At 36.2% G+C, this 25,969-nt stretch overlaps 2 pseudogenes; both read left to right on the top strand.

The window, feature by feature from the left end:
• The first annotated feature begins 10,431 nt into the window (after positions 1-10,431).
• LOC124080976 (ribonuclease H1-like) lies at positions 10,432-11,355 on the top strand (annotated as a pseudogene).
• Positions 11,356-16,938: 5,583 nt separating this feature from the next.
• On the top strand, positions 16,939-20,904 carry LOC124080975 (unconventional prefoldin RPB5 interactor 1-like; annotated as a pseudogene).
• The last annotated feature ends 5,065 nt before the right edge of the window (positions 20,905-25,969 follow it).

Below are 25,969 nucleotides of genomic sequence, written 5' to 3'. Positions count from 1 at the left end.
GCTAGTTTAATATTCTTATCATCATGTACTCCATAAAGGACTACAACAATGTCCAGTCAACTGCCTGTCCATATTTTAGGTATATTCCTAAAACTAGGTATATTCCTAGTGCTTACTGAATTAAAATTTCAGTCTTACATAAAACCCAATTGAGTTGACGATACAATAAAATTAGAACTCATAACCTGATACAAAACCTTCTTTAGGGGTTCCTCTTATTTTTATTTTAATATAATCACTGACTTCAAACACTATATTGTTTCCAGAGTGCCCATCCACCTGTCATCTGCTTAACTATTTCCAAGTCAAACCAGTTTCCTTCACAGGATGCACTGCTGTGGTGAAAGTGTTTGGGATTTGCTTTGATTTTGTTTTCATTCTCTCTCTCCTCCTGAAAAGGCCTGAACTCTCTTCCTGTCCAGCAAATTTCTATTCATCCTACAAAACACAGTTTGAATGCTACCTCTTCAGTGAAGCTTCCTTCAGGCTACTTTTTTCTGTATTTAGAAACAATTAATTTTATTGTTACAACTTTTGTCACATTGCATTATAGTGCATTATATTATATTCTTCCTCCAGTGTAGAATATAAGCTCCACATGGAAAGTAATTCTGGATCATTATTTTTATATTAATAGCACCAAGCACAACTTTTGGCACATGGAGGATGCTTAGTTAGTGTTCATAAATGAATAACCAAGAAGTGTATTCAGAGTTAGAAAGAAGAATTCAATGTGTTATGCAATGTTCAGAAACTGCTACATTAATATATGTGTAAAATATATGTAAATGAAATGTTTGCACATAGCATGTTTAATTGTAATAATGAAGTCAGGAATAATCACACTTCAACCCTTTTTTAACTTCAGATTTTCTTAAAATAGAATACACTTATGTTATCCTATATTCTCTTTAACATACTCTAAGAATGTAGGGAAGATCATTATGTTCAGGATTCACTGAAATTATCGAGAGCAGAGAAACAGGAAGACATGTTTTATCAGGAGATTTACTGTCTAATTGTGTTTATTAGTATTAATTTGCTACAGTTAAATATTTCAACAAATAAATCCATTTTAGTGCTATAATTTAAGCTTTTATCATATTTAAGTAGTATTTTATTCAAAAGTAGTATTAGTTTAGGATAAAATCTGCCTAATATGTAACCCAAAATATTAGCATGGAGGTAGGATTGTCAGACTCAGAAAAGATAAAATAAGAAATCCGTAGAACTTTCAGTTAAATTCAAATTTTAAGTAAATTGAAAGAACAAAGAGAATACTGCTATTATTTAAACTTGTTCTTCTCCTGGATCTGATTACATACTGAAGAAATTAAAATAGAATAATTCAATCAATTAAATTAGAAAATGTCTACTGAGCCATGTACTATTCTCAAAATACTCCTCCCATACTGAGGATTTAGCCAGAGCCTCAAATTTTTTTGGAACTTTCAGTGTAATAGACACATGGGGTGTAAAACTAAAGTAAAGAAAGTATGTTTGAAGTCCAAGTGCAAGATGTTTCATTCAAAATATTTGTCCAGTGGTAACGAAGAAGAATGCAGGAGGAAGTAGTCTTTTTATCAGTATAAAAGTACCTTCAGTGTGTATTTTATTTAAAAATAATAGACTAAGTTTGTAAGTTGTAAAAGATCATTTGTGTGTGTATATGTTTGTGTGTGTGTGTGTGTGTGTGTGTGACAATAGCAGGTGTTTCAGGTTATCTAGCTTCATTCAATATTTATTGAAATAAATTTTGCTATGTAAAACCAAACCAATCCCTTCTAGAGATTTTTCCATCAAGGACTAAACTGAAAGGTTCTTAAGTCAGTCAAGATATACTGGAAATTTATGCAATTTTTAAATATTACAATAACTTGAAGCATCCCCCAAAATACATGTTGCTAATGAATTACACTAATTCCATAATTCAATAATATTCCAAGTATTAAAGAATGTTGACTATTTAACATACATTTGCTAAATTCTATTTCAGACAACTAAAATTTTGTTTGGTTAATTTAAGCAACAACACTTAGAGAGGCTGAGTAATGTAGCAGAACCCGAGTTAAAGGAAGACTTTGGCTAAATGAGCCAAAACATCTGACCAGTTATTTCTGCTGCTAATACCCAAATGGAGCTGGAAATGCTGAGTGACGGAAAAGGTCATTCATGCTGATAAAAGAGTAATATGCCTGCTGCTACAGCTATGCCCCACAAATGAAATCTATGTTTGTGGTGACTTGGTTAATCATCACTACTAGAAGCGGGATTTATCTAGGGTCAAGTGATAAATCAGAGCCAGTATTAAATTGTTTTTGTGTTCCTTGTTCCCTAGTTCTAGCACAGTGTACAAATCAGAGCTGTGATCATATAGAGCCAGCCTAGAGTGGAACACAAATAATAAAATGTGTTAGCTGAAGGTATGAGACTGCTGACACGTTAATATCTAGAAAGTTAACTGTTTGACTCAATTTATAATTATTTTAATGATAATTATGCAAAAGAGTAGGCAAGGCTTTTTAAAGGAAAATCAAATTAATTCTATTGTATAATACCTACCTTTATGTTCAGACAATAAGACTACATATATGGGAGGATTAATGTTTAAATATTAACCTCAGTTTCTTTTTTTATTTGTATATGACAGCAGAATAAATTACAATTCTTATTACACATATAGAGCACAATTTTCATATCTCTAGTTGTATACAAAGTATATTCACAACAATTTGAATCTTCATACATGTACTTTGGATAATAGTGATCATCACATTCCACCATCACTTATAACCCCATGGTCCCTCCCTTTCTCTCCCACCCCTCTGCCCTATCTAGAGTTTATCTATTCATCCCATGCTCCCCCTCCACATCCCAGTATGAATCAGCCTCCGTATATCAAAGAAAACATTCAGAATTTGGTTTGGAGGGATTGGCTAACTTCTGTTTTAATAATTTCAGTAATGAGAAAAATTCACCTGAGTTTCTTCCATACAAGCTATACAATTCTCAAACTTTAAGGGAAGCTACCCTCATATAGCAATAAAATGTCAATCTGCGTTTGTTCAAAATCCTTCTACTTAAAAAGATCAAAAGCAGATTAAAAACTATACAGATAAAGCCAAAAATCATAACCAAAAGAAAAGGATGTGCTAATATATCTTTTATGTATTTACTTATTTTTAAATTCAAGCCTGGTCAAAATAGGAAAAAAAGAAGATAATGTATTAATTCAGAATCTTCAGTATCTGAAGTCTATTTCTTACACTGCTATCCCTATATTAAGACATAATTCAGCTGATTCTACTATGAGTAAAAATGCCTGGCTGGTCATATTATTTCATTAAATAGTCCCATAACTCTTTGGGATTTTTTCCCCTCTAGCTCACCCTCATTTATTCTCCTGTTCTTTCCTAAGGATTCAGTTTCCAGCCATATGCTATATGTATCACCATGCCACTGGATAGCCCAAGGCGCTCTGCCAGCAGTGTATACTACTGCCTAGTCTATAACTCTCTTTTAGGAGATATTTCTCCCACCCAAAGTCACTCTGGGGGGGGGGCAAAAATACTATAAAATTCTAAATAAGTAACTGATATTCAAAAAGTATAATGTAACTTCAGATGAAATTTAATGTAATCTAAAGTCTTATATCTCTAGCGAAAACACTTATTGTTAAATATTCAATAGGAAATCAATTATTTAATTAGATGACTGACAATTTGAATCCAACCATCTTCACTTTCAAGCTTCTCTGAACTGTATTTTCTGAGAACATTGGAATTGCAAGTTTTCTGATGGTATTTCCAAGAAAAAAGGAAAATTATTATTATTATTATTATTATTATTATTATTATTATTATTATTATATAATCATCATCATCTATTGTCACTCCTGAGCAATAAGTACCCATTACAAGCCCAGTGGTGCCAGCTGTAAGAAACAGCCCCAGATACCTGAGGCCTGGAGAGGGAAGTGTGCTCATTGGGTATAATCTCCCCTCACTCAAAGCAGAATGCTCATTTATGAAACAGCCTAATTCCCATGAAGACTTTGAAAGAGGCAAGTTCAAGGTAGACTTAAAATACCTAGGTTACTATTTTTCCCTAAATAAAAGAAATGAATGATAGAGCCAAAGCACTCATAGAAGAAACAAGGGTTACGATTTGCATGAGTAATAAAAAATTGGCAGACAGTATTCAGATATGAGAGAATCACCAACAAAACCACAAAGACAGAAGTAGGCAGGGAGAGAGTTGTGAAAGGAAATAAAAACTCCAACTGCAAACTGAAGAGTTCAAAGCAGAAAATGAGATCTTTTTAAATCTGAAAAAGTAAAGGAGTGGGAAATCTCTTAGCAGAACAATGATATAAAAAGGGTGCTTTAAAGTGTGCTTCCTTCATTTATAACTAGGGTAAAAACATCAGAGAAAGATCCATGGAGTTTACCTCAAAGCTCCTCAGGTAATCATTACTAGGTGTAAGCAATTAATGAAAATAATAAAAATAAAGTAAAATACACATATTATAAAAACCTAGAAAATGCTTTTAAATATTCATTTAGGAATGTATTCATGAGTAATAATCAGCTCTACAATATGTGTAAGAAAAGCACACATACTAATGTTCTTGCCCAGGTATTTGACAATGTTCTTTAGAAAGTCAAGAGCAATATAAGGAACACTGCTTGCAATCTGTCCCACTGGGACCAAGTAAAATAAAAAAAAAAAAAAAAACAGAAAAAAAACTTCTAAAACAAATATTAGGTCCTGAAGGTTAACAAAAATTAAAAAAGAAAAATGTTTAGACCTATAAAGTACAAAATGAAGTTCAGCAAGAGAACAAGGCCTTTTCTAGGTCTCTATGTATGTCTGCCTGCAACCTTTACTTGGACAATTCTTTTGAAAACACAAGGATTTTTAGGGCTATGAAAGCACACTGCTGATATTTTCATAGTGCTTATATTATCATTAAAGATGCATAGTACAGACCCATAGTACACATAGCACCAAGAATGAACCCTAGTGTAAATTATGGACCTTGGATGATAATGAAGTGTTGATGGAGGTTCACCAGTTGTGACAAATGGACCACTCTGGTGGGGTTCTTGATAATGGGGGAGACTGTGCATGTGTTGGGGAAATATCTTCACTATCCTCTCAGTTTTGCAGTGAACTCAAAACTTCTTTTTCAAACTAAATTCTTTAAAGATGAAAAATGAGTTTAGTAACCGTATAGCACTGGCTTCAGGTGTCTTTATCTGCTGTCTTTATCAGCTTTTTAAAAAAATGAATAAAAATTAATTTAAAATATTATTTTAATATTATAAAAGCTATGAATTTAGCATGTGTCACTCACCAGAGAAGAAACTAACATTGTTTCTGACAAGGAAACAGGGTAGAAAGAACTAATTAATAAATATCTGCAATGTATTACCTTAGGTATGCTATGTATATGTCAACATCTTTAATACAAACATATCAAGAGGTATATCCTCTCTTGGCACCAAAAACAAAACAAATGAAAACAACCTGGAAGTATAGACAAATGACAACTAGGATGTTAATCTTTAACTCTAAATTTTGTACATATACTGCTGTCTTTATCAGTTTAAGAAAAAGGAATAAAAATTGACTTAAAAATATAGAAGTATTTAACAGTAAAAACCAAAGGAATACAAAAAAAGTCAGAGGCATTTAGTAACCTTCAGGCAGGATTACTCAAGACTGGCCCATCTAGATCAACAAGAGTGGAGATGTTTGGGTCAGTCCAAGATAAAAAATAGATGCAAGCATCTGGAAAGAATTTGAACCAAATACCCTCTGTAATATAGAGGAGGACATAAAATATTGAGATTTTTTTACTTGTTCTGGAGGACATTTTCTGTGAAAGGGAAATATTTAAGCAAATTGAAACTCATATTTTTAAATCATTATTTTTTCAATATTATTGAAATCTCTATCAAAATAGTGAGTTGTACTAAGAGCTAAACCCTTAAGTTTAGATTAGAGACATCTGAATTAATAAAAATGTCATCATTATTTTCATAGAATCACATTTTAACATTCAACAGTCAATTAGATGTCAAGAAGTAAGCCTGAATAAATAGCATAGAGATATCTCTGCTTGATTTGATTTACCTATATAAATACCTAATATGGATTCATACACACACACAAAACAAACACACACACACACACACCTTTATATACATACACACAGAATTATATGATCAAGCATCCGCAGTGCTTCCAGATGTTAAATGTGTGTATGGATTAAGGCAAAAAGAAAAACAACATGTTCAGCACATAGATGTCTCCTCATTAAGCTACCACTTGTTCACAATGCTATCTAGGTATAAGGTTTGGACGCTAGTTTGTGTACTTGTCTAAAAAGTAAACAAGACAGAACATCAAAACAAAAGTCATCTAGCATAATGATACACAACTGTACCAATTAATTGAAAAACATTTTGATGTCATAAAAGAAAAAAAATTCATCTCAGATCGAAAAATCATAAAAAAATAAAACAAAGATCTTCCCAAGCTTTCATAAAAAATCAGGTAGGCCTTGATCAGCCTTATTCACACCTGAGATTCATCCTCTGTTTTAGTACCTCCCTATTGATGATTTCAGAAGGAGAACAGTGGAACTATCTGAATTTAATACTTTGGCTCAAGCACGGGTAAATTTCTCTTTTTTTAATTCACCAGAGCACAGCCAAGGCAAGGTCACAATATTTAAATAAAAGGCAACAAAATATTTGCATACAAACAAAGGAAATCAACATAGAATGGAATGAAACTGGATAATCTAGCATATAGTTTCTTTGCTTTCAACTTAAAGTTCAGCACATAGATGTCTCCCCATTCAGCTCCTAAAATGTCCAATTATATTTAGCAACTTGAATATCCAAACCCAAGGGAAGTATTAGAGAGGTATGAAGTTAACTCCTACTTTCAGGGCTCAAGTCAAGGTCTGCATCATTTCTCATATGAAAAGCCCTAAGTATGTCCTCCTGCTTTAGGAGAGGTTCCACCTATTTTAAACTCAGAACTAGAATCTCCTGGAAAACAGAGTCATTTTTCTTTTAACAAAACACAGCAAACTGCAGCAGAAATATTTGTTTTACTAAAACTTCAGATGACATTCGTATCAAGGAATGTCTGAATTTTACATGAGATGTTTAATAAGTGAATTAGAATAAATTTAAATAAAAAAAGTATAATCTACACAATGAATCCTGACCTTCATCCCAATATTTTTAAAACTAAGCAGACAAATTAAATATAAATATAGTGTTATATTGGCATTATTCTAATGAAATGGCCAAGTATGGAAAATAAACATAGAAGAGTCAAAATAATTTTGAACCAAAGCTATAGATATAAAAATTATTCATTCTGAGTTAATGTTCTACAAATAGTCTAAGTGTTCATTGTGGGCTCAGGGTTTGTGTTCTCTCAAAATTCATTTTAAACCTCATGCCCACTGAAATATACTAAGAAGTTGGGCCTTTAAGAAATAATCAGGCCATAAGGACTCTGCCCCCAAGAATGGGATTAGTGCCTTCCTAAAGGAGGCTTGAAGGAGTGTGTTCTTCCCTTCCACCATGTGAGAAACAGCAAGAAGGCACCATCTCTCAATCAGAGAACAATGAATCCTGGGGCATTTTGATCTGGAACTTTTCAGCCTCAAGAATCATGAGAAATAAATTTCTATTGTATATAAATACCTAGTCTAAGGTGCTTTTTATAGCACCCTGAATGGACTTACCCATGTTCTATCTTAATTTCTTGAAAGTTATTATGCACTGCACAAGAATGTTAAATTTTAATATGGTCTTATAAACTAAGCTACAGTAAAAGTAGGCATGCATTAGTACCAAAAAATTTCATAGTGTACCTAGTTTAGTTTTATGTAATATAAACTAATTTGTTTGAAATATCAATATATTGTTAAATCATTGTTCCATAAAACACATTAAAATGGCAAAAAGGTCTTTGGATTAATATTCATTCAGAAGATTTCTATGTGTCATAAAATTTTATAATGTTCCTTGAAAGAGTGTCTACTTGCAAAGGATAAATTGGATCAATCCATGCTTCACACCATATAAAAAAATTAACTCACCATGGATCATAGACTTAGTGTAAGGGCCAAAATGCCCAGAAGAAAACTTGGTATGAAATCTTTTTGAACTTAAGAAATGGTTTCTTAGATATAATACTAAATACTTAAGTTAAGAAAAAAGTATAAATTGGACTTCAATAAATTTAAAACTTTGTGCTTTAAATCATACCACTAATAAAATGAAAAGTTAATAAATAGAATAGAAGCAAATAGTTTAAAAGTCATAAATTTGGTGAGACTTGTATACAAAATATATAAAGAATCTTATAATTAAAAAATAAAGGGACAAATATCTCAATTAAAAATGTGCAAAGAATTTGAATAGATATTTTTCCAAAGAACATACCAAAAAAGATCAATTCAAACTTGAAAAGGTACTCCATATCATCAGTCATGAGAGAAATGCAAATCAAAACCACAATGGTACCACACTAGTTCATATCCACTATAGTGATTATTCAAAAAGACAGGCAACAGCAAGTGCTGGGAAAGAATATGGAGAAATTAGAACCTTCATGCATTTCTAGAAGATATGTAATATGGTTCAATTCTTTGGGAAACAGCTTGGTGATACCTCATATTGTTAAAAATATAAATAAAATATGATCCAGCAATTCCACTTGTATACCCAAAAAACTAAAATATATATCAACACACAAAAGTTTACATACAAATGTTCATGGTAGCATCATCTATAATGGAACTAATGGAAACAATTCAAGTGTCTATCAACTGAAAAATGGATGAATACAATATGATATACCCATATAGTGTAATACTATTTTATATTAAAACAAAGTAAAACATCAATCATACTTCAACATGTATGAACCTTGAAAACATTATGCTAAGTAAAAGAACCCACAATTGTATGATTTAATTTATATGATGTATCCAGAAGAAACAAATCCATATAGACAGAAACTACATTAATTGTTGCCAGGGTATGGGGAAGAGGAAAAGGGGAAGTGACAGCTGATATGTGTAGGGTTTCTTATTAAGTTAATAAATAAAAATGTTCTAAAATTAAATGATGTTGATGGTTACACAACTATGGGGCCTTCGGCACTAGAATAACAAAAATGAAAGATCACTCTATGATATCATTACACCCTACAAAATTAATCAGAAAAAATAGTTAAATGATACCATCACAGAAACACATCATCCCTTTTGTTTGTGTTATTAAAGCATCACTTCTAATCAAATTGGAGATCAGCCTCTAAAGTGATCACAAGGTGATGAATTTTAGGAGTGTCTTGGAATTGGGCCTCTTATCTTCTCCTTCATGATAAATGAGGTGCCAAAAAAAAAAAAAAAAACTAAAAACAAACAAAATATACCAAAAAAAAAAAAAAACAATGAGCACAACATAAAAGCAGGGATTTTCACCCTTTGTTCCATAAAACTGGTTAATAAAGAAATTTGAAAAAGCTATAGCAATCCTTAAGAGATAATAATGTACAAGAAAATAGCAACTATTGTCAAATAATCAGGAAGTAAGAATCAATGACACAAGATATCTTAAAAGCCCTGCAATGACTGCCCAGAGACAAGAGCTAACAGAAGTTTTTCATAATGCTTTTCATTTCTTCCAGTCAGTTTTAAATTACTTAAGCACTATTGACCACCTATTTTTATTTTGTGTCTTATTTTCAGATTTTCATTAATACTACCTGCTAGTATCTAAGAAAAATCACAGCAACAGACAATACTAAAACATATAGTAGAAACTACAGTGTGATGTAAATATGCCACAGGCCTAGAGAGTCTAACTCTTACTTATGAGTTATTTCTGTAACCTGTTTATTTATAAGGAGTTTAAAGTATTGCTTATATTGTATTAACCTCTAAATACCCTTACAAAATGCTAAGTAGTGAACAGTATAGGAATAGAAATACCTAAAAGTGTCTTGTTCAGTTATTACATCCCATGTTGCAGAGCTCTACTTCTGAATTTTAAATAATAATAATTTCAACAAAAGTTGCATGAAAGCCAAGATATTGACTGGTATAAATATTAAATATTGTTTTTATTTCAAAATCATAAACTCAAGACACAAAATATTAATTATTTTTGTGCAGACATACTTCTGAGCTTTTCATTTCTGCTTTCACATAATCATTAATATGAACCCTTCCTGAGATCTTGGGGTGTGGCGGAGCCTGGAGAGCGATGTGGCTGTGGGCGTGGACCTGAGCAATTCAGGGCCTGCTGCCTCTGGCAGGCCTAGTAGCTCTGGTCGCACTGCGCGGCTGGGCTGCTATGGGCTAGGAATGTACTACACCATGCATAGGGGCCACAGGACCGGTGTCTTCCCCACCTGAGCAAAAAAATACAGACGTCCAGGAGTCACGTGAAAGTCAGCAAGCATCTCAGAGAGCCCTTAGATGACCATGAAGAAGAGGTCTCAGAGCCGAGTACGATGTATGTGCAAAAGAACCTAGAGTTAGGCCCTGCCCTTGGCAAGGATACATTTTCTTAAATGGGAGACTCTGTTGTTGTCTACATCGATGGATGCTGCTCCACTAATGGGCAGAGAAGGGCACGAGCAGCAATTGGCGTCTACTAGGGTCCAGGCCACCCTTTAAACATAGGCTTTAGACTCCCTGGATGACAGAAAAATAAAAGAGCAGAAATCCATTCAGCCTACAAAGCCATGGAACAAGCAAGGCTCAGAACATCAGTAAATTGGTTCTATATATGGACAGTATGTTCACTATAAATAGGATTACTAACTGGGTCCAAGGCTGGAAGAACAGGTGGAAGAGGAGTAAAAGGAAGGAGGTGATCAACAAAGAGGACTTCATGCAGCTGGAGGAGCTCACCCATGGCAGGGATATTCACTAGATGCATGTTCCTGGTCATTCGGGATTTGTGGGCAATGAAGAGGTCGATAGGTTGGCCAGAGAAGGGGCTCGGTAGTCTCAAGACTGAGTGGAGTCACTTGGGTGCTCTGGAGAAGACAAGATATGGCTTTTGTTGCTGTCTTTTCCTGGGTAGGCATCAAGACCTTGCAGCAGGAGTGGCTGCAGGAGACAGAGCTGAGCCAGGAGGCACTGTGACCTATGACGTCTTGGTAAAAAGCACTCCAGGAAGTGTCAGGAAGTGGATGTCTTTGATTTCTGGTGATTCTGAGATCCACTGCTTACTGGGCTTAGTATATTTTCATATGTTTTATTGCAGTTTGGCCCAAAGTGCTTGGGCGTTGTTTTTATAAGAAATCAATAAAACATTGGTTAAAAGATGCAGACAGGAACTCAAGAAGAATTGTGGAAGAGTTCGTTGACCTTCTGATTTTCAAGGTGGAGTCAACTGCCCTTGTAGCCACTCTGGGCATGTGGCTCACAGTAAAAACTTCAGGTGCCTGATGCTGTGTATACAGGAGACCATGGCTATGGAAGAATGGCCTCAACTCTTTCAAATGTGTGTGTGTGTGTGTGTGTGTGTGTGTGTGTGTGTGCAGGGCTGGGGATAGAACCCAGGACCTCACACATGCTCCACAATTGCAATTTTGTGCATGTGTATGTGTGGTGGGCACTTGGGATTGAACCTAGGGGTGCACTACCACTGAGATATTCCCCCAGACCTTTTTATATTTTCATTTTGAGAGGTCTTGGTGAGTGGCTAAAATTGACCTTAAACTTGTGATGCTCTTTTCTCAGCCTGCTAAGTGCTGGGATTATAGGTGTGTATCAACACTCTTTGCTCAGTTACATCTTTTTTTTTTTTTTTTTTTGGTACCAGGGATTGAATCCAGGGCACTTAATCACTGAGGCACATCCCCAGCCTATTTTTATATTTCATTTAGGGACAGGGTCTCACTGAGTTTCCAAGTGCCTTGCTAATCTGCTGAGGCTGGCTTTGAACTAGGGATTCTCCTGCCTCATCCTCCCCAATTGCTAGGGTTACAGGTGTGCATCGCTATGTCCGGCTCAGTTATAGATTTTAAAGACAAATATGCATATATCTTCGAAAAGTTTCTTTGGCTTTTTTCCTTAAAAATACTGTGTGGGTTCAGGTTAACTCTTCTGTACCTATTGATTTTCTGTGTGAATGATCTGTACATGAACAAAAGCAGGGTGTTGAAGTCCCCAGCTGTTACTGGCCTGAAGTCCAGCACTCTAGAACAAATGGACCTAACAGACATCTATAGAACGTTCCATCCAACAACTGCTGGATACACATTTGTCTCAATAGTGTGAGGAACATTTTCCAGGATGATCAGATGATAGGCCACAAAAAAGTCTCAATAAATTTAAAAAAAAAATGAAATAAAAAAATACTGTGTGGGTTTAAAACAAATGTTTGGCATGATAATTTATTTTTAAATTTTATTTTCCATAAATTAAAATACAGAAAATCACACACACACACACACACACACACACACACACACAAATATGAACCCTTACTCAATAACTCTTTTGGGTAAAAGATTTTAACAGGTAACAGATAGGAAAAGGACACAAATGTCCAAGATTTAGCCATGAGATAAATGTCTAGCATATATCCATGCCCATTAATTTGCTCAACTTGCTTAGTATTTGTCCTTAAGATTTCTAAAGCTCAAACTATATTTTAACCTCTGAGATATTATGTCAAAGTGGTATTTCACTATTTAGTAGCTCAAAATATGAAGAATTTGCAATAATCAAGAAATAATTAAAATATATGTTTCCACTTTTCTGCAATTTTTTGAATTTTTCTGAGCCTGTACTGATGTATCTATAAACAGTCCCCAATTCTATCATTTTCCTTAATTTTATTAAAATTCTACAATGGAAAGAGGTAAGAATAGTTCCTAACAAAATATCCAAAAGTATTTTGTGTGTGTGTGTGTGTGTGTGTGTGGCTGGGGTTTGAACCCAGGGCCTTGTGCATGTAAGACAAGAACTCTACCAACTGAGCTATATCCCCAACCCCTTCAAAAGTATTTCTACCAATTTTAAATTTTAAATAGTGCAAGAAATGAATAGTCAAACATTTGTCTTACATTAAAACTGTAATAGAGAAATGAGAGAATTTTTAGGCAAAAGCTGTTATTAAGTTGCACAGAGATAGGTAATGTGTCCTTCTACTTTGAGTAATAAAAGTAAAAGAATAATGGCTGAGGTTGTGGCTCACTGGTAGAGTGCTAACCTAGCATGTGTGATTCCCTGGGTTCATTCCTCAGCACCACATATAAATAAATAAAGTAAAGCTAGAAAAAAGTAAAAGAATAAGATTGTATATAGGCTAGAACTAAATGACCCTGACTTCCTTTCCTGAGGCTCTCAGAAATCCAAGTTAGTGAGCATCAGAGACAGTGAGAAAGTAAGTACGTATCCAAATGACAGAGTGCACAGGATTCCAAAGTGGAACCTTTCTGTGAAAGTAGTATACATTTCACTTTTTTATTCAAAAACATGTGAATATACAACCTTCAGATCCTTTAACACTACAGCATTCCGTCTTTTGGTATAGTGCAACTGTCTACTGCCTTTACCTTAAGTTGCAAAAAGTTTGATTAAGTCACCACTCACCCACTGAAATGACAGAATTCAGGTTTAAGCTGTCAATATGCTTCTACCTACTGCAACCACTACCTAAAATGAACCCCTTCCCCCTTTTGTGTGAATTGTACTTGGGGTCCTATAAATATTGGTTCTAGAAACTATATCTCTAATAAGAAATCCAGCTCTAAATCAAAGAAATTTCAAACAATGATTATAAGATATTGCTAGTTACATTATTGTAAAGTTTGAATAGCCATTAATATTTTTTTAATGTTTTGGTATAAATTATTGACACATAATAATGAGCTTCATTTTGACATATTCACAAATGCACACAACAGTTTTCTCCATTTCAATCATTATTACTTCCTCCTTTCCTGCCTTCCCCTGATTCCCTTCCTCTACTGGTCTTTAATAAGTCATTTTTTCTTGTCTTAATAAAAGATATCTTCCTTAAAATATTGTTTCATAAATTTTATTGCATTAAAATATCCAGAGCACAGTTACTAACCCCCTAAAACACAAATCAAATTAGAAGAGAGTAGAAAAAAACAAAATTCATTTCCAAAATTTGTGCTGTTAGCAAACTGTTTTTTAAGGTATGACTACACTAAACAGTGATCATCAAGGGCCAGTAAAATATGTGACACTACTGGAACAGGATTAGCACCTTAGAGCTGTTACAAACAAAAAAAAATGTGTACACAATTAGTGAAAAATTTCTTGAGTTCAAAGAGGCTGTGACCTTCCCCATTGTTTCATGACACTACTTCACATCATCTTACAAGGAAATAAATTTTTGCCTATAAGTACTACCCAGTGATGTAATACTACCCCTTGAAGAGACTATCAAAATCCAGAGCTAGAAAAGTGGCCTCAAATTATATAAGAGAATAGATAACTTAAGTTCACCTACCTATCCACTGTACCTAACTATCAAGGACATAGATGCAGTCACTCATTTCTTTTCCTGTTTCACATTCTCAATAAATCAACTGTGACTTCAAAGAGTAGATTGAGGTCACATTCTCATGAGGCTTCACAAAGGTGACTCCAGTGTCCCTCAGGCACACTTTTTTCTTCACCCATCCTTAAGTTAAAGGAAGCATGGTCCTTCATGGCCCACAACTTCTTAGGATGGGTCTTCAGTTAATCCATTCCTGATTGGTGAGTGATTTTCCTTCTACTCATAGTACACACCTGGAACCATCCTTCCAATCAAGTCCAGGTTCTCATCTTTAAGTGACAGAAGGACATTTTCTTTGATTCCTTTCTAATCACACAAATCACTCCTTCCTCCCAGTTATATCCCTCCCCACACTCAGTTGCATCCATTACACTTTCTGTCCATGATCTTGCAATTCTCAATCATCTTACTCCCCTTTTCAGACATATTCTCTAATTCACTAATTTTAATACCTCCAGTCTAACTCTTCCACCAGGCTTTTCAGACCTCCAACTTTAATTTCATTAATCCTCAAAAACATCATTCCACTAACTTTCCCATGAATCCCCAATCACTCTATCCATAAATAAGTCTAGCCTCTAACTTTAACACAAATTATATTTTCCCCTCTCCAAGAACATGCTTATCTCTCCTGCTAATTGAAACATGCCTTCAGGAGTCACATCAAGTCACATTTTTATAAAAGATTTCCCTTTCTTCCCATTGCATCCTAGATAAGTATTCTGTCAGAACTCCATCTCATACCTATTACTCTCTGTATGCTTAGGTGAAGAACTTATGGGTCAAAGACTAAATACTCACATTTTAAATCTTTCTCAGTAACTAAATGTAAAATTTAAGTGGTTATAGGTTTATCATAGAGGAATACATATTTTAGTCATTAAGTGCAGGTAGATTTATCACATAAGATTTCATATTGTCCATCTTCTCAAAATCTCACAATCATTTCTATGTTAATTTCCATCTAAAGTATTTCTCTAGACAAAGAGTGTTATTGTAACAATAAGAATAGCTGGAACTACTGAGACATACAGAAAGGAAAGAAAGAGTTGACTTGCAGAAGTAGATTTAAATGACAACTTACATTTGGAATTTAGGTATAGGGTCTATCTCCAGAGTAGAGGACACATTTGTTTCCTGACCAGGATAATAAACATACTCTCTCTCTGAAGGGTAAAAATTAGACTGCTTTGCTAGTAGCCCCTTAAGAGTAGGGAGTTTTCTAAACTCCAAGTTTCTCAGTTGTGACACAAATCCACTGTGTACAAATATCTACAGAGTCACTCAGCACTGCCCGAATCATGGATCTCATAACAGGGGAACTGATGACAACTTGAAGCTCATACTGTTATGCCCTGAGTCCTAAGTATTTTTTTTCTCTGATCCAGGAGATTCCTGTCTTTCACCAGCATCTGTGTTAACTGTGGCAACCTCTCTAAACTGTGACGCTTGGTAGTTCCTGACAACTTCTGGATGTTCAGTAAAAGTTAGTCTTTTTAATTAGGAGATTCTAGTTTACAAAATAAAACAGAAGCTCCCACATCAATTCTATACATCGATCACAAAATGACATTAACATCAAAAATAATAACTCAAAAGTTCAAGGGCTTCATGATCTAATGAAGCCAAGCCAAGCTAACACAAGAGAAATCAGAGCATTGGTTGCCTTTTAGAGAGGATGTGGGTAAGAAATTAATGGAAATGCAGAGTTTCCTGGGATGTGGGAAAAAATTTTTTTAATGTTCACTAGTGTCCTGGTTACAATGATGCCCACAATTGTCAAAATACATCAAGCTGTAAAGTTCATAACTATCTATTTCAATATATGTAAATCATATCTTCATAAGGAAGCATTAAAATTCTAAACATCTAAACACTGAACATGCTGCATCTCCTTTTAGTTTCAGATCAAAATGATTCACAGAAACAAATTATGGATCACTTTCACATAATGCTGTGGAATATATTCTGGAGTAAGATCCCTTGGACATATACCCAGATCCTTCAATTACTGGCTGGAGGGTCTCAAGAAACTTCCTTAACCATTTCACATTTGGGCTTCATAAGCTTTAACAGAAATATAATAGAAATTCCTACCTGTGGTTTTGAGGGCTAAATCAGGTAAGTCAGTAGAGTGCCTAGCACACAGAAAACATTCCCTAAAAATTAATTATGATTATTACTTACTTAGAGCATAGGTATAATTATATAGGCGTCAAAACAATTAGAACACTTTTGTTAATGCAAAAGAGCAATATTCTTTTAAAAATCTAGAAAGTTAAATGTGCACTCATGGACCAGTTATCTATCTGGCACATGTACTCTGCCTCATCATATAATGCCTCCACCATGTTACAATGTAGCAAGAAGCCCCTCCCCAGATACCAAGCAAGTGCCAGCACCACGTTCTTGGACTTACCAGCCTTCAGAACAAGGAACTAAATCAACCTTTAGTCATTAGTAATTACCTGGTCTCAGGTATTGTTATAGCAACAGAAAACAGACTATGATACCTTACATAAAATCTGTTACTGCATCTGCAATATATTTCTCATATTTAATATCATTCCACAAAAATATTTCCTATATCATTATACATGTATACATGTATAAAAGCTTCACATGTAATCTCATAAAATTGTATAATTTATATGCTTTTATGTATCAGATAAATAAAGAAATATTTTAAAGTATTAGCTCTATTTCATATCTGTTATTATATGTCTGAGATATAAGAAAATTTATTTCCTTAATTGCCATTAGTGGGATAATATTTTTAGTGTAACAGAAAAAAATAATTAAGTTAATAAAAAATAAAAATTCCCAGAAAACAAATAATTTAAGAGCATGGAGAATATTCAAGCATACTGGGTTCACGATTTTAATCTGCCTCAAAAAAAAAGTTGAAGAAGAATAATAATGACTACTGAGGGTTTAATTTCTTTGCTTAACAATTACAACACCTGTTGCAAAATAGTAATATAACTTAAGAAAATGAGTTTTCAGATTTTAAATGACTGTTTCAAAAATATTATATTTAAGGGGTATTGTTTCTATTTTAGTATTTAAGCCCTCTTTTTTTACCTTTCTTATGTATTAGAGTACAAAAACAGTACAGCATTTGCTGTACACAGGAAGTGGAAAGAATAGAGACAAAAATCCCTCTCAAGCTATGCTAAGAGTGTATTACCAAAAGGGTTACACATGCTTCAGTGAGCCACTCTGTGCAGAGGGATGTTGGTGGGGGGGGGCATTTTTATTACAACTACATTCATTGATACCTAAAAAAGTGATGCATACACTCACATATGTAAATTCAATGAAGTTCACACTTCCTTTTCTTCTTGCCAGTTCTAAATAGTTAATCTCAGAACTTAGCTTGTAATGCACTGCTTGACTCCTCAAACAGAGGAAACTATTTTGTACAAAACCACCTGCTATTGAGAAAAGAATTGTAAAGAATCACTAAAAATAGTTGTGAATTATCTTTATTGTAAATCATTTTCTCCATTCCTAAGAATTTTCAGATTTGAAGTTAAGATAAATGAATTCTTTATCCAGGGCAACTCTCCTAAAACTGACGACTTGATGTTTAACCTAGAAATGTGTCTAAGTTTCTGACTTGCCATTAAGTTTCCTCAGTTCCTCAGTATAAAGTCAGGAGAGGATTTACTATGTTTCAAGGAGGGGGGATGCATTACTGACAAATGGCTAGCTTAAGGCTTTGCAGAAAACAAATCATGATATAGTTCTCTTTCCAAAGCCATGGCTTCTGCCAAACTTTTCTGTCCTTGACAGAAACTCCAGGCATCTGAGCCTACGGTGGCCCAGCACCACCACCTTCTAAAGTGGCTTCAAAAGGAGGAAGAGAAACATATGGTGTAGTGTTTGGAAGAGCAGGGCAAGCTTAAGTTTGCAGATGAGTGTTTTTAAAACTTGGAAAGAATGAAATGATGGGGGGTGACTAAAGGCTAAATGGAGGAATATACTAAGTTGACTGATGGGAAAATGCCATATAATTAATATACTATTTCTCACTAAATGAATATAGAATTAATTATAATTTCCATAAAGAGAGTGATATTATAATTGAGAGAGAGAGAGAGAGAGAGAGAGAGAGAGAGAGAGAGAGAGAGAAATGAAAATGTGTCCTCTAGGTGCTGTCCCCTCAAGAACAAAACGAACCACAAGGAGGATCCCAGTGACCATCTTAAGAGCCAGGATTGCAAAATAGAAAAGAACTATGCATTCAACTTTTGCAGAAAAGAAAAGCAGAGGAGAAGCGCAGAGGAGGCTCAGCCGCCACGGGACATTTGGCTGGGCTCTGCCACCTAATAGTCAGCCTTCTGCCCTGGCTGTGGGCCTGCTGCTCTGAGCCTGCAGCTGCGGCGAGAGCGAGAAGCCTAGAGCCTCCAGCATAGAAGCGAGCAGCGACCCCGCGGCAGCGGCGAAGACAAGCATGGCCTCCTCAGCAGTGGGCGCGCAGTGCATGAAGGCAAGCAGGAGGACTCTGGGCAGCAGCCGGCCAGGCCGCCTCCATAAACCGGTGCCCCATTCACGGAGGCCTCGTCTGACTCTGAAATGAGTCGAAGTTTGTGACACACGCTTCCGCCTTGGCGCTGTTGCGTGCTCCGTAGGTGGTGTGACTCTGTGAGGAACAGGAAAAGATGTAAGAAAAACAATAGATGGTTTAAAAAAAATTGATGGAAAATTTTTGAATCCAGAGTTAAATTCACAGAAGATTTGCAGAAAATGAGTGATGCTGCAGGTGATATTGTTGAAATTAAAAGTGACTTTGAGTTTAAAGCCAAACAATGAATTGCTCAAAAACCTCATTCCAAACAAAAACTTCAAATATTTTTTAAGCAAATTTTGCAAATGAAGTAAAATCTGAGGATTTGCTTGCTGATAAGAAACTGTGGGCTCGACTTGAAGAACTAGAGAGGCAAGAGGAATTGCTGGGTGAACTTGATAGTATGCCGGATACTGTGACTGCAAATGGAGAAGACACAGCCTCTTCTGAATTGGAGAAGGAAGATCAAAACTCAAATGTGAATGAAGAAACAAACTACTTACCCCCAGTAGTTATCATTAGGATGTTACACATTCAGAACAATTCAATGGACAAGTGAGTAGTCAGTTGAACTCTTCAGTAATGGTTCAAGTTTTTGTCAGAGTAATGAAGAAGATGATGAAGACAACAGTCATGATGGTGATAATGAAAATGACCACAATGCTTCAAGGATTGGAGATAATTCTGTACCAAAAAATATATTTTCCATATACTGTTGAACCTAAGAGGGTTTGAATAAATACTAGAAAAAAAAATACCACTTTAAATTCAGTGAAAAGAAAGAAGAAGTCAAACTTAAAGGAAAGAACAACTCTGGAAGAGTGGTCATTATGCTCAAGAGCTGCCTACAATCAGGACTCCTGCTGACATTTACAGAGTCTTTGTTGATGTTGTGAATGGAGAATATGTTCCTTGTAAATCTATTCTGAAGTCTTAAAGCAGAGAAAATAGTGTTTGTAGTGATATCAGTGAAAGTAGTGATGCTGAATTTGATGATAGGAGGGAGTTTTGAGGAGTATTAGCTGTGAAGAAGTCAATTGCAGTGACACCAGTGAAAGCATTTTAGAAGAAGAACCACAACAAGAAAATCATCAAATAAACTGCTGAGAGCCATAGCCTAGTCGTAATGATGCATGGCATTTTTGCCAGACTGGAGTGGTTGAGAGGTGATGCCAGCAAGCCATTGAGATGATGATGGTTATGTTAAGCTATGTATTCAATTGTATATTAGACCCCTGCTGTCAGCCTCAGGCACTGGGGCTGCTTTGGAGTTCTCCCTGGGATTCCTGGGGAGTTCTCCTTGGTTGGGGAAGTGCTGGAGAAGGGATTTCCAGTTGGTGGGTGGTATGTCCCTGGGGAAGGCCAAATGCATGGTGTTCTGGAGAGTTTGGAAATAAAGTTTGTTCCTGCTTGAGTGGCTGGTGATTTGTGCCCAGCCAGACTGCAACTTTTGCCATTATCAGGAGCACCTGAGGCTTTTTCTGGAACTGTAATAGAAAAAGAATTTTTATCCTCTTAAACACCACACCCAGTCATTGCTCATCCTGTACTACTCACCATTCTGGAACAAAAAGAATTTCTGTCAGAAGTATCAGAAGAAACTGCAAAAAGGGTTTCAAAGTTCAAAGCTGCCATATTTCAACAGAAAAACTAGGAAATGTGAGTTTACATCCTAAAATCTAGTTGTGAATTTTTAGAATGTATAAGCAAAATATGTTACATGTAGTTTGAAATAAGGTGTTTTGAATTAGTTTGGTAGCAAGCTCTCTTATTCTTATCAGTGATATTACAAAAATCAAAGTAAATGTTGGAATACAGTAATATTCTGCTTGTTTTTGTGAATTCTCTTACTACTAAGCTGGCCTTACAATTTTGAATTATTTTTCAAAGAACACAGTTTGTACACATTGCTTTTGTGTTTTAAACTAAATACAAGCAGTTTTGCACCAGCTGTGATATTGTGTGTACCATATGGACCATTTAAAAGAATCTTTTAAGATATCAAATGCTTCAACAATTATATTACTTGTTTTTGCATTTTAAAGGCACTTTAAAAAAAATCTACTTTCCTCATAGGTTTCATAAGCTAGGTGACATTTTAAAATAAAGAAAGAAAAACAAACAAACAAATACACAAAAACTTCTTTCCTTTGAATGTCATACTGTAATCTTTCAGACAGAAAGCTACACATACCCCTTGGAAAAGTTTCTTTGACTGGAAGAATGGTATTTTGTAAAGCATTTCTTTTCAATTAAAAATTTTATGAAACTTTGTCTGTAAAATGTTGCAAACTTTATAATTTAGAACTGAATTTGGAAATGTCTTTGATTCATATGTGTATATACCACACAACAGATTCTTGAATTCTTACAATTCCATAGGAACTACTTCTTCCTATTCTGTATAATTTTCACTGGGATTACGTTTGGGAGAAAAGAAAAGTTTGTCTAGATGTTTTAAAAAAAGGAATGAATTAATTTTTCAAATAAAATGTTTCTTAGGTTTTAATCTTTCCAACATTTTCATTCTTTAGGCCTTCTTTATGACTACTAAATAACCAGATAACATAGTTACTTTGTTACTTTGTAGTAAAATTTCTTAAAGAGAAATTTAGTCTAACATTGAAAATTATACTGCAAGTGTTAATAATTAGATCAATGTATGCTAAAATGTAGCTTTTAAAAAGCATTCTGCATTAGTCATAAAATAAGCCATCAATGCGAGTTCACCTTCTATTCATGGCTAAATATTTAAGGGTTATTTATAGCTTCTTTAATTAATTCTTGCTTAACCAAGGTGGAATTATATCCTAGAAAAGTAGAAGCTCTTTGTAGCTAGAACAGCACAACTGTAAAAAGTTTTATGAATAAATATTTTAATGATAAAGGGGTTAGCTTGAATCCCCAGTAATTAATGGATAAATTAGAAAAGAGAACTGATTTTGAAAGATCACCTAAAAATGTAGAAAATTTGTCCTATATTCAGTTCTGATCAGCTGTATGTTTTGTAGATAAAAACAGTTTTTGTTTCAGTTAACCCTGCTCCTAAACCATAGTGCAAACCACTCACAAAGGAGCTCTCCCTTTCCGTCCCAATTGCTATTTAAGTGATCCCCACTCCCAAAGCCAAACATGTTAGAAGAAGAACCTTACACCTGTTTGGTCTTATAGCATCCAGTCTGAATTTTTTGTCTTCATTTGCCACATATTTAGTGTATAGAAATGCAGAAGCTGTAGTCCATTTGTGGTTCACCCTATTCTACAGAACCCAGAATGAGAAAGCAAGCTGAGTAAAAAGTGATTATTAATTCCATTTCCCTATCTCCATATTTTTTTTACTTTAAAATTCCATGGCAGCAATAGTATAAAGTAAGTAGCATTAAAAAAAAAATGCATGTCTAAGTGACTAACAGTGGTATACCAGATGCCTTGAGTAACTTTGGTGCCTGAAACAGCTTAGTGAAAGACAAAAGCAGAGCTGAAGTGTACAAAAACAAACATGAAATAGAAAGTGCAGATTGGTACTACCAAGCACTGCAGGTTCCATTGCAGTTACATGGCAGAAAAAAAGACTGAGCTCAGAAAAAGAAAAACTCAGAGCCACGAGTTTGTGGTATGTTTTCAAGTACTTAGCAGAACTAGGTCTAGGAAATCATTTTCATGCCTATTCTCCTTGCCACTGACTCATGCACAAAATCCTACCAACCCCCATGTTGGACCTCAAATCACTGGCAATCTAATACTAAACTACCAGATAGGTGATGTTGTAAGGCACAGCTGAGTTAACCCATCACTTCATATAAAAGTGCATTAGTATTCATAAGCTGCAAATTAAATTGCTCTAAAAATAAGCTATCATTTTTTAACACCTCCCAAAATGCCTGAGAAGGAAGGGGAGGGGAGTTTATTACAGAGAGATGGAAGTGGGTGTGGTGGGGGGCATGTAATAAAAAAGTGTATAGGGGTAAATTAGTGTTTTCATAAAATCATGTACAAAAGAAACAGAAAGGCCTACAAAGAAACATTGCTCTTAGGGAATTATTTCCCACTCTCAGGTACTATGAAAGGACTAACTTCAAGGTCCTTAGACAAGTGACCAAATCTAAACAATAATGCTTTTACAAAGGAAGTCCTTTCTGGGAAGACAGCTAAATCTTTTCACAGAAGAACATGAGAAAGCTTCAGAAACCAGGATCCTTAAGGTGTGAAGCAGGAGCCCCTCCCCTCCCAACTGCAGCCCTGGGCCTGCCCCACTTTGGGAAGTTTTGTGAAACAGTGTTGCAGATGTGGGTTGGTTTTGCTGGAACCAAGCATCAGCAAGTGTCCCTAGAGTTCTGGAGGTTGGGGGGTCTCCTCCTAGCTGAAATAGCAATGCACATGGAGAGGTGAACAGTGCTTTTCCTCTGGGCAATTCTCAGGGTGGCAATACTATTACAGAGCTTCTAAAGGTTGAGAAGTTAGGCTAAAGAAGGGCATAAGGGTGGGGGTGGGAGGGTGGTTAGACAGAGGATAGAGCTGGAGCACAAGGACAAAAGTTCCAGGACAGAGACATAAATATGCTGCACCACAGAGCACGCCTGGCAGGCAAAGGCAGGTCTCAAAATCTCCACTAACACCTCAGCACCTTAGCTTTGGGCAACCTCTTAAGCCTGAGCACATGAGCTTTGTCCCTCTTGGACCTTCTAAAAGTTCTGTTTCCCTCTTGCTGCAGAAGTGGTAGCCTTAAAGGGTACTCAGCCTCCACACCCACTGCCTCCCTCCCCGCCCACCCACACCTTGGTTTCCTCCTGGGCTCTCGCGTGGCAGATTCCTCAGAGTGTGCCATCCCAGGTAACATGCAATTGCAAAGTTCAGAGGTTCAGAGGCTGGGAGCGGGCAGCAACTTTCTGCCCAGCCAAGTGGGTCCAGGGTACCAGAGTGGCCCCTGGCTGAGCTTGGGGTGTCAGGGTAGCAGAAGAGATCCATGATCTACTTCCAGAGCATCCAGCACCTGTGCTGCCACTGCAGGACAGCAGGTCCCGCCTACTCCTCCCCACACAGCTCCAGACACAAACATAGGGCCTAGGTCTTTCCCCATCCTGAGCCCAGTAGGGGACTCTCCACAACCCTGGCTGCAGACAGGCGCTCTTCTGGTAAAGGCACACCCAGTCTCCTTGCCCTAATGGTTCCCACCACGCAGCCGGCCTGCCTGGCCGCTCTTGGTTGCTGCCCCACAACCTGTGCTCCCCCACAGGCTTCAGACAGAGAGGCAGGGAAGTGAACACCTGGGAGCCTACTCCCCAAGTCACCTGCATTTGCATTTCTTACAAAATGTACTGCAAGTTTCCCTGTGGGAGCCCTTTAGAATCCCAGAGCATGATCACCAGGAGATTTAAAGCAGGACTCTACTCAGCTTATCCCCTGTGGGACCCAGACGCAGTGTTTGACAATGCTTTCTAAAGAGGAGATTTAAATGATATATTATAGAGGGCCTGGGCTTATCTTCTCTGCCCGGGGTTCCCTTCAGGCATAAGCTCTTCTCAAGTATTCCCAGTGGTAGGATGTGTCAGAAGCAGAGAGAGGGGCTGAGTTATAATACTTGGGCACCAAGAGCTACACGGGGGAGGAGGAGGGGACTGATGGAAGAGTGGGCCCGCGAGGGAGGGGGCCTCTCTTACATTGGTAAAGGTGATCCCGGTGGCGAATATTGTGCGAGCTAATCAGAAAATGTAGCGCAATGTCCCCGAACCTGCAGCATAAATACTGGAGAGCTTGCCGCTTTAGCTCCTGCCAACCTTGGACACAACCTTAAATCATAGCCCTTCAATATTTGACCAAGCATAGGCGACCAAATACATTTAGGGAAAAAAGAAGTTTCCTCTGCCCTCCTTGTGATGGATTGTGTCACAGCTGATAATGGTCTTTGGTTCACAGAAATGGTTCCAGCTGCTACTCGTTTATTCATGCAGTACCTCTATATGCAACAGTGTCCTGATTCCTTGTATGTATCCCTGCCTTCCTACAGTGCAGAACTGCAGATATAGCTCGATTAGCAACAGACAGGTTATTATGAGAAAAAAAAAAACATAACATGATGCATATTTTGTTTACAAGTTGGGTTCTTGTTTTTATTAAGACTCTTTCCACTAAGACACTGCAGCATATGCGTTCCTCTGCTGAAAATTTTCCAAAGAAACCACATTGAATTGGGTGAAAAGCAGTCCAGCAGCTTCTACACCCTGAGAAAAGAGATCCTTGTGGTTTAATAATAATAATTTGAAATCATTTCTCCTGAAGAGGCACACTGGTTTTACCATAGGAAAAATGATAATATTCCGGATCTTCTCCCAGTTTTGTTTTTCCCTCATATGGTATATTTCTTTGAGACTTCTAAGTGATTGTTTTTTCTATGCCAGGGTGAATTATTTATCCCCAGTTGATCACCACTGGATTATTAAGAAAATGTTGGGGTGGGGGGAATCGTTTTTCAGTATGAAGCCAAACAAAAAGGCAAAGAAATCCCAACTAAGACCAACACTAATCAGAGAGAGCAGTAATACACAAAAGGTCCCCAAAGGGAAAACCATAGCCTTTAACTTGAACATTATGAGGATGGGTGGATCTACTGAAAGCAAAGCAGGATGCATCTTACTGAGAGAAGATTGCCATTGTGTAGCCTCTAGGAGAGGTGGCGTAGGGGAGTGAAGAAAAGGAAGAAAGGAAAAGGAAAAAAAGAAAAAAAATAACCACCACACACAGAAACACATCAATACCACCTCCAGGACTGAGTCTGACAGCTGAAGGCAGAGTCTCCCTT

This window comes from Marmota monax, unplaced genomic scaffold (genome assembly GCF_021218885.2).
Source record: "Marmota monax isolate L192 unplaced genomic scaffold, Marmota_monax_Labrador192_F-V1.1 WCK01_AAM20220418_F8-fsc00666, whole genome shotgun sequence".
In the NCBI taxonomy this organism is placed as follows: Eukaryota; Metazoa; Chordata; class Mammalia; order Rodentia; family Sciuridae; genus Marmota; species Marmota monax.
Note: the sequence above shows the minus strand (reverse complement) of the source record. Positions and strands in the feature narration are given on the sequence as shown.